At 39.9% G+C, this 6,569-nt stretch overlaps 1 non-coding gene across 1 annotated transcript; it reads right to left on the bottom strand.

Annotated features, from left to right (window-relative positions):
• Positions 1 to 5,379: 5,379 nt before the first annotated feature.
• Positions 5,380 to 5,486, bottom strand: LOC124504457 (U6 spliceosomal RNA). The gene has a single exon (XR_006960434.1). It is a non-coding gene; the product is annotated as a U6 spliceosomal RNA (small nuclear RNA).
• Between the last annotated feature and the right edge of the window lie 1,083 nt (positions 5,487 to 6,569).

The following is a 6,569-nucleotide window of genomic DNA, read 5'->3' as shown; positions in this document are numbered from 1 at the left end:
GTTCTACTTACATAAATGGTTAGAAAAAACCTTAGGGTGGAAAGCTGTCACCACAGGGTGAAAACACCTGAGGTTAGCTAGTGAGATATTGTAATGGGATCACAAGTAACTTGTTATACCACCTGCAGGAAATTACTTTCCATCTGATGCCGATATCCTAATATACCTTGATTATAAACTCCACTTGCCTCCCAGACCCATTGCTGCTTACACATACAAGGTAATGATTACTGTCAGATTGTTTTCTCCATGTTCACATGTGTAAAATCTTGTTTTCTTCATGTTCCCCACGTTTGCAAGATCTTGAGAGCTCAATAAATGCGTAGACGAAACCCCTGCTGAGGGCTCTTGTCTTCTCCTGGACCTTAGCCTCTCTTGTGTTCAATTCTGTGTCCACTCTCTTGCTGGACAAGAGAGAACGCCAGATTCATAGTCTGCAACAGACGGTGACCCTGACGTGAAGCCGAAGTGACGAGAAGGCGACGTGGGTAAGAAGGTGATGTAGCTAAGAAGGCAACATGACTACAAGCTGACATGACTAAGAAGCCCATGTAACTCAAGGACTGCAGAATGCTGTGGAATGACTAGACCTCTAAAAAAGAAAAAAGTGCACATGACTACAATCTCTCCTGACAAGGTAAGAGAAAAGTGAAACTATATTAGGATTCGCTGCCATGGAACTTTTGAAAGAATCATATGGGAGACTCCCTATCCCCGAAACAGAAACAATACATTCGTATAGCACTCCTTAAATTACTAATGATCATTCAGTAATGCTGTCCTTGGTTTCCCTAGCAAGGAACCTTCAACCTAGACATTTGGGAACGAATAGGTGAAACACCAATGGCACACCATATGGAAGGCCCTAATGTTCTGTGGTCTATTGTCCCTATGGCCATTATCCCCCTGAGTGTGGATGATGTTTATGAAGATATAGACTCACCCAAAGTAAATTAAAGAAAACTTCCAAGGAACCTAAGCCTCTTTATTTTCAGCCAGCCCTTTGGCACCCCTATATCCAGAGAACACTGGCTCCCCATTTTGTCATTGGAAAAAATATAACCTTTTAAAGGAACAAAAGATGCCCTCTGACAACATCCTTACCCAGATGCTACAACCTATTAAGAATGCCCTTGCAGTGTTTACAGATGCCTCGGGGAAAACTCACAAGGCTTCAGGCCTTTGGAAAACTGGAAGAAACTGGGAACATATATTATACACCAGACCCAGTTCTAATCAGAACTGTGAACCATATTGTTAGCTATAGAAACCTTTTCCCAACACTTAAACATGGTCTCTGAGATGTCATGGAGCAAAGACCACTCACTTCAGATTTCCCCACCAGTGTTCCAGGTAAAAATTAACCATGGGGTACAAATTGTCTTAGGTGGACCCAAACATAAGTTTGTTGGTTTGAAATAGACCTGTTTACCAAAGGTGAAATATTCTCATGTTATGACTTAATGTAATGGTTAACTTTGTCTCATAGTGATCATGGATAATTGTTGAGATACTTTCAAAGGTTTTAGTAACCAAAAAAGTTTTGCTTGCATGATAAATTGGGATTGAATTCATTGGACATCTAGGCCTTTTCTAAATAGGATGGGATACTAAAGCATTGATTACTAAACAAGGCTTATCTGCTTTTGGCTTCTTATTGCAGAGAAACTGTGGATATTTGGGTCTGATGGTAAATATGCTTTGTGCTTTGTAGCTTTCTGAGGTTTTTTTTTTTTAAACACATTTCCCAAGACTTAAATTATAAGTGAAGTCTTTTTGACCAATTAGGCTTCTTTGGTATGTTAAGTTACTCTGGAAGCACTGTCAAACAAATAATAACCCTTAGGTTACATTTGAGTAAATGTTATAACTATTCTAGAGATTCTATGCAAATCCTAGTTTTCATAATTTTTGGTATAAGGTTATCACTTGATATTATGATTATTGAAGTGTTATGTGCTATAGAAACAACTGAATTTCCTTGTCAATTGCATCAGATCTTTTAATCATGAGTCTTTTTGTCATAGTTTTGTGACTCTTGTTGGACCCCTATAATTTCCAGTAGACAGATGACCCTTTCTACACAAAGAGGCTCCATTTTCCCTGAACTCTGTCTTTCCCTTTCATAACTCCCCTATACTTACCCCAACTGATCAATGTTGACCCATAGGTGGGTACATTTCTATGCCCCCTATTCCCCCTATTTAGCAGTAAGAAGTTACAGAAGAGAAGACCATCTACCCTCAGTAGCCTTAAAGATTTTAAGGGTCAAAATTGTCCAGGGGGGAAGGATGTGGGAAACAAAGGCAGAAGGAAATGGCAGATAAAATTAAATTTCCTTATAATCCACAAGGCCAAGCAATTGTAGGATGAGCACATAATAAACCTAAAATTATGTTTAAAAAATGGGGGAGTTTAAATGTTAATGGGGGAGTTAAAAAAATGGGGGAGTTTAAAAAATGGCTGTCTACATTACAATCTCCACTTCTCCTCGATCATGCTAGGATCACTATTAAGATTTGAAATCTTGACCCTCAAGGAATAACTGCAGCTGAGATACATTCTTCTAAATTAGATAAACCCTCTCATCCTATGGTGCTGGTTTAAACTTCTCACATGGGGTCAAGGATATGCTTGTGTTCTTTCAGATTCCCGGCCTCTGTGGATTAGTGAAGCCATATCATGGCATGGCAGAATGTCTTCCAACCAACCATGACTTCCAGAGGATTCTGAATGAGCAACTCCTGTTCCCATTTTTCAAGATTGAAGAAGCCTCTTCATTGATTCCTCATCCTGAAGCCACTCTACAAATGCAAGTCCTTGCCCCTGATATAATATGGGGAAGCCTTAAGCGCCTGTCTAACCAGGCTGGCGTCCTCTTAGAACACAATGATACTGCATATACTCCTGATTTTCATCTGATGGCCATGATCTCCATCACTGGTATTCATCAATCAGGCAAAGAATCACCCTCCAAACCACCTGACAGCAAAAGAAGGATCAGAAACTCGTCATGATGGTTCTCGCATGTAAACTTAAGAAGACAAAGACAAACCAAAAACGGGAACTGTGGGCAATAGGTTCTACTTACATAAATGAGTTAGAAAACAGCTTAGGGAGGAAAGTCGCCACCATAGGGTGAAAATGCCCAAGGTTAGCTAGCGAGATATTGTAATAGGATCACAAGTAACTTGTTATAACACCTGCAAGAAATTACTTTCCATCTGATGCCAATATACTAAGGTACCTTGATTACAAACCCACTTGCCTCCCAGACCCTTTGCTCCTTACACATACAAGTTAATGATTACTATCTAATTGTTTCCTTCAAGTTCACGTGTGTAAGATCTTGTTTTCTTCACATTCGCCACGTGTGTAATATTTTCTTTTCTTCACAATTACCACGTGGATAGTATCTTGTGAGATCAATAAATACAGAGATGAAACCCCTGTCCGGGGCTCTTGTCTCCTCCTGGACATTAGCGTCTCTTGTGTTCAATTCTGTGTCTGCTCTCCTGCTGGACAGAACTCCAAACTCATAGTCCACGACAGTGGAGAAATTATACAATATGGGTATGCTAGGCATGGAAAGGTTCTGCCTCTCACTGCTCACCCCCCGTTATTACCCTGTTCAGAATCTTGCTCATATGTCTGTCTCCAGCCATCAGCAGGAGTTGAGCCCCTTTGAGGCAAGGATCGGATATTCACTCCTGGATTCTGGGCCTCCAGTACAGGGTTTGTCAAAAGGTATATGTACGTGAATGAATAAACAGTTTCTCCCACAAACCACATACACGCAGCAATCAAGTTGCTCTTGAGAGAATTTATGAGATGTGAGTTGCACAAATCAATGTAACACGAGTCCATTGGTGGAGGGCAGATCCTGACATGGCTCCCAATGATCCCCAACTCCTGCTGTTCACACCCTTGTGTATTCAGCTCCCTTTCACTCAGGGCTGACTTGCTGTGAATGAGGGGAGCACAGCATAAGGATGAAGCGCACACACCACAGTCAGGCTATGAAACCTCATGACTTCCCTCCCTGGCTCTTGCACACGATGACTCTGGTGCAGAGGGCCACCTGTCCAGGTGGTGAGGCGGCTCCAGTCCAGCAGCCAGCATGGAGGTGAGGTCCTCAAACTCACAGCCCTAGAGGAACTAAATCCTACCAACAACCACCGAGCAAGCTTGAAAGCAGATCCTGCTTCAGCTGAACCTTGAGATGACAGCAGCTTTGTGAGAGGACCCAGCTAAGCCCTGCCCAGCTCCCTGACTGCAGAACCAACGAGGAAAGAATGGAGTATTGTTTTAAGCCACGAATTTGGGAGTAATTTGTTTAGCAATAGATAGATAACTAGTGAAGTGCTCACGTAGTTTGCATGTAATCAAAAATAATAAAAAGAATACACGAGAAAAAAATTATTACCCTGATAGATTCTGTTTTTGCTCTGACATGCTAATCATTACACATGGCTTCAGTGCTTGTGGAAACATACAGAATAGCTGCATGGTACAGTGGAAAGAATTGATTTTTTTTTAGAGTGAATGGGAGGGGGAGAAAAAAGCTTTGTGCAAATTTAAGCTCTGCCAGTAATGGTCTGTTTGAATTTTGACAAATTTCCAAATGGGTTCACATGAATATTCTGCCTCTCACTGCTCTAAGGATCCGTGGGAGGGAGAGCATGACAATAATTCTTGAGTCATAGAGTCACAGGGTGTCAGAGCTTGAGGAAATACTGGCTTGATAACCTGAGGTCACAGGACTCTTCAAAATCACTGCAAAATCTTGTGTACCCGAAGCAAACATTCTGGGTGATGAGGGCAGCAGATATAAACCAAAAAGAAACAAACACACAAAACAAAGCAACACAAAATAAAAACCCAAAAAACAAACCAACAAACAAAAACAACACAAGAAAACAATCCTTCAAAAATAAACATGCAATATAATTTTAGGTGGAATTTGTCGTCTGTTCCATCTTGCATGTAGCTGTTCCCTCCATACGTTAAGGGTTACCATTTATGTCTCTGACCCTGAAGAAAGAAACAGTCTTTCCAACAGGAGCATCCATCTGAAATCGTAGTGTTTCTATGCTACTTAAAGCAGAAAGACCCCTGAGTGCCCCCACTCCCCCCCAAAAAGAGCAGAGAACTTTTATAGGAAATGGCATTTCGAATATGAGCTTTGATGCAACAGAATACAATGATCTCTTTCAACAGTGACCACTAAAATTTGATTCCACTGCAATAATATTTCTACTTGCTGTCTATGTTAGGGTTGTCATTAATCATTGGTTCCGACAATAACACCCCCAGAAAAACGAAGATTCAAATATGTAAGAAGTATGGCCTCCCGAAAATTACCGACAGAATCAACTTTTACAAGATAGCTGTATCATGAATGCGTGCGTCACCGTTGTTTGAGGGTCATGCTAATCTATTCTGTATTGTTCCAATTTTAGTCTACGTGCTGTCCAAGCAGGCACTACAAAATATCTACATCAACGAAAAGGAATTTTGTTTCTTAATGTCTCCGTGAAAAGAAAACAACTTTGTATTTATAAAAGTGTTCATTGAACCGCAAGTGTGGTTTGACCAGTTAAGATTTTGAAAGAAGGTAAAGATTGTGAAAAAAAAAAAAGTTAAGATTTTGTGACAAAGGGAATTAAGATGTTAGGCTCTGTGTGGCAGCTATGCAAAATGTTGGGATGTAATCGAATTCAGGCGATGAGAAGACATCATGACCGAGAAGTGTAGGGACTGAAAAATTAGATGTGTGGCTGGACACTCGATTAAAAATATTAACATAAATACAAACCAGACCGATTGTCAAAGGTCTGAATCAAAGGGGGAAATATCCTTAATCTCAGTATATGAATATAAATTACAGTCTAATAAGATAAAATGAGGAAATCTGATATTTAGTGCTGACATAATTCTCTATGTTATGGCACGGGATGATGCGATAAGAGATCACAGAACATCTGTTGCTTATCTCAAAATTCAGTTTCTAGTATTCAAAATGACTTGGAGACCATACCCTTCAATAGACAGCATCATAAGGAACGGAGTGTAAAAATAAACTGTAATGCAGGGGAGCGGCAGGGTAGTCGTGGGTGAAACCCATGCAGAGTATCATGTTCAATTACGTATCACTGGAAATTCAAATATAAAAGAAAATCAAGGTAGCAGTTTCCCATTTTCTTATCATTCTGTGATACACAAATTAAATGTGTTTGTGTGTGTGAGAATATGGAACAACTTTTAATGTTTCTAAGTTTCAAACCTGTCATATTTGTGCTTAGGACAGCTGAAATTTCAAACCGACGTAGAGGTAATACATTGGTAACGTACATGTCATGACCCGTATTGCCATTGGCGATACCATATTGCATCACAGTGAATAACTCTTAGCAAATAGCCAAAGAAAAGTAAATAAAATGATCTCCAATATACATAGTTTCATTCCTGAAAAATACGATGCATATAAAAAATTTACAAAATAAATTTTGTATTTATTATGAAAAAAAATTATTTAGGTCCTAGGCTCAGATAATCACAGATAGATG

Source organism: Lynx rufus, unplaced genomic scaffold, assembly GCF_022079265.1.
Source record: "Lynx rufus isolate CCGP_SWC_20201006 ecotype Redwood Valley unplaced genomic scaffold, mLynRuf1.p SCAF_8, whole genome shotgun sequence".
Lineage (NCBI taxonomy): Eukaryota > Metazoa > Chordata > Mammalia > Carnivora > Felidae > Lynx > Lynx rufus.
The sequence above is the reverse complement of the archived record's forward strand: the minus strand, read 5'-3'. Positions and strand labels throughout refer to the sequence as shown.